Source organism: Triticum dicoccoides, chromosome 5A (genome assembly GCF_002162155.2).
Source record: "Triticum dicoccoides isolate Atlit2015 ecotype Zavitan chromosome 5A, WEW_v2.0, whole genome shotgun sequence".
NCBI lineage: Eukaryota > Viridiplantae > Streptophyta > Magnoliopsida > Poales > Poaceae > Triticum > Triticum dicoccoides.
The window spans coordinates 131,883,915-131,887,633 of NC_041388.1; positions in this window are offsets into that span (position 1 = coordinate 131,883,915).

Consider the following 3,719-nt stretch of genomic DNA (forward strand, 5'->3'; position numbering starts at 1 on the left):
TTTCTTCCTCTTCTTTGATTTTCTTCATCTTATTATGTCATTTGTGGACTAAATAGGCTAAATTATGTCATAAATGGACTAAATAGGCTAAATAAGAAGAAAAATGCCGTTTTTGAGCTTACCTACCTAATTATGCCATTTTTGACCTAACTAAGCATATTATGCCATTTTTGATATAACTTAGAGCTAACTTCATTTTGGAGAAGAAGAAGAAGAAGCTTCTTCTTCTTCTTCTTCTTCTTTTCTTCCTATTCCTTCTTTCCTTCCTCTTCCTTGATTTTCTTCATCCTATTATGTCATTTGTGGACTAAATATGCAAAATTATGTCATTAATGGACTAAACATGCTAAATAAGAAGAAAAATAGCGTTATCACGGAGGTGTAGGAATGGTCGGGGCTGCCCCAGTGCCAGATGGAGGTGAAGGACTGGCTGGGGTTCCGGCATTGGCAGAAGGAGTGGTCGATGCTTGTCGGGAGCCATGTTGCACAAAAGATCATTTCCAACAATGTCTCGTTAGCAAGTTCGCAAACTAAAATGTGAATATTAGTAAGCAACGACCATTCAAATCAAACTCACCGTGGTCGCCGGAGTAATCTGGGGCGTCGGCGGAGGGGCCTGGCCGTTTTTCTCGCACATGGTATGCACATTTAGTTCTCACGAGTCAGTCATATTAGATAGTAATGCGAACATTACGTGCATGATTGGGCTAATATGCACGAGAAACGTACCACGATGAGCTCGTATAGGGCCCGGTTAGCGCTGTCGTTCCGTTCCTCTCCTCCTCCATCAGCTTAGCCGTCCTCTCCTCCATCTCCCTCTCCCTCTCCGCCGCCTCCCTTTGTGCCTCCCTTTTTGCCTCCTCCACAAGCGTCTGCGTCTTCAATCTCTCTTTCTCAACAATAGCCTGCAACACACCACTCCTCGTTAGCATTGTAATCATCGACGGACGCACACACAATGTAATGGAGGAAAGGTGAGAGAGTCCATATAACTAACCGCCATGGCGAGCTCCGTGGGCCGTGCACGAGGCGTTATCTCAGGATCAGAGCGACTCAGGCGCTTCTTGATCCACGGGAGAGTCTTAGGACAACGTATCAGTCCATCACCAATGGCTTGAGAGCCATGGGACCTCCCGCCACCAAATATCATCACCAGCTCTGTATCAAAAGGATCCTGGCTTGGGTTAAAGTCCTCCCCTTTCCTCGCCTTCCCCTCGTCTCTGTACTTCACAAGCTTGTGGTGGGAGGACTTGTTGGTGAAGCTCTCTGGATCATCTAGGTCAGACTTTGTGAATGGCTTGGCCTTCTTGTACGGGGCCATATGGGCCATGCCATAGAGGTCGAACAGACTTGGCACAGGCTTCTTGTGGTGGAGCGCTTGAGAGAGAGGAACAAAATATTAGTTAAGGGCTCAAGCTAGCATGAAGAATGATATTGCTATGTAAATAGGTCATTCTGGAGCTAAGAAAGGTTATTATGTCATTTTTGAGGAAAATAAGCTAAGTTTAGGTCATTTTCGAGGTAACCAAGATTATTATGCCATTTTGACCAAAGTATGCTAATTATGTCATTATAGATCTATCCAAGGTTATTATGTCATTTTAGAGCTAATTATGTCATGAATGAACTAGCTAAGATTACTTTAGGTCGTTATTGAGCTATCGAAGGTAGTTATGCCATTTTTTAACTAACTAAAGCATATAAAGTCATTTTATAGAACTATCTAAGGTTATTATGTCATTTTGGAGCTAAATATGTAATAAATGAACTATCTAAGGTAGTTATGCCATATTTAACTAACTATGCATATTAAGTCATTTTGGAAGGGATAAATGCTAGCTAGCATGAAGAATGAAATTGCATGAATCATGTAGCAAACCACATGCCCAGTTATCCCCGTACTCAAACAGGTTGGAGCTCCCTTGATGGTGTGGCACACCTTCCATTTGGTCGCGCTTATCCTTGGCCCTCTGGTGTTCGACTAGCCATTCGAGAGAGCACCACGCATCCACCAACGCCTCCCAACAGTCCATCTTATCCACACACCATCTCAGGGGCACCTAAGTTAGTCAAGAGAAATTTCAGCGCTAAGCCTACGAATGAAATCAAGAAAACTTAGTTCAAGGCCTTAAGAATAGGTAATTACCTTCATGTACTTCTCCTTACTAAGAAACTTGTCGCGACACTTCGTCTTGGCCCTCCTAATACCCTTCGAGGCGTAGTAGTCTTGAACGGCCTGCACCCGAGCCTCGTGCCGTAAGTTTTGAAGTAGGCGCTTGCACTCGGTTTCGACAACCATAGACGTGGCCTCCTGCTCTCCCTCTGAAACCCTGTAGAAGGTCTGCAATCAAACAAGATAACACTGATTAGTACAATCACTAGGTAATCACTAGGTAGTGTTGACTTTTAATTCTGTAAAGGAGAAATTACCCAAAACCGACGGAACACCATGCCGGCCACCGTCTCGCACAAGACACCACCGACCATCTCCCCGGGCGGGGCCAGGGCAACCGAGTACAGCTCCCAGCTCAGTGCTAGCTGTGGAACCTGACCCTCACCGGGGAACGTGACCCACTCAGGGAAGTGCTGCCGGCAAATCACACCAAGGACCTGGTTGGGCCTGCGGACACCACGAGGGTGTACCCAGCAACATGACAAGGACAACGCATTAGATATTAATTTGAAGGAGCATGAAGGCAAAAGGTTAAAAAAATATTAAATGCACTTACTTCAACCCTTTAGACGCAATTAACCACCTCTGGTCGGGGGTCGCCGGCATGGGCGGGAGCTTTGTACAGCCACACTTGTAGACCTTCTTGCCCTTCTCAACCAGCTCGTTGTCGCTGTAGCTATCATCAAAAAAGGTGTCCTCGCTACCATCACTATGGCCACTAGCCTCCGGAGTCTTGTCGAAAGAAGCCTCCGGGATCGGAGTCTTCTGGGACGAAGACCCCGTGACTGGAGTCTTCTGGGACGAAGACCCCGTGACCGGAGTCTTCTGGAATGAAGACTCTGGGACCAGACTCATGTGGGGCGAAGGACCGGCGACCCGTGTCAGGTGGGGCGAAGGATCAGCGACCCGAATCTGCTGGGGTGAAGGATCGGCGACTGGAGGCTCATGGACCGGAGTCTGAGACGGGTCCACGTCAGACGGAGCAGTCCCGTGGCCGGGTAAATCAACTGAGGGTGACGGCGAGGAAGGCGTAGCAGCCTTCCTACCTCTCCCGCTGCCACGTCCACCTCTACCAGCCTTCTTCGTCCTCCCTCGACCTCTCCCAACCGAAGAAGAAGTGCCTGCCGCAGTTGTCTGCATACTGTCTAGCAACGCTCTTCGGAGGGGCTGGGCTAGAATAATGGAACCACCCCTCCCAGTAGCGTTCGCAGGAGGATCGGGGCGCTCTAGACCCTTGCCCACCATCCTGTCAACACCTGCAATGACAAAAAGTAAACGAAATTAGTACAACATAAAAAAATTGGATACCTGACATGAACATAGTAATATGTATATAATTTAAGTGTATCATAATCATGAACATAATAAAAATACACCCGATCAACACAAATATATATGGGGTCGGGGTGTGGTGTCAGGGTCAGGGTGTCATGCCGGGGTGTCGTGTTAGGGTCGGGGTGTCAGGGTGTCAGGGGTCGGGGTCGGGTGTGGTGTTAGGGTATCGGGGGTCGGGGGTAAGGGTGGGTGTGGTGTCAGGGTGTCGGTG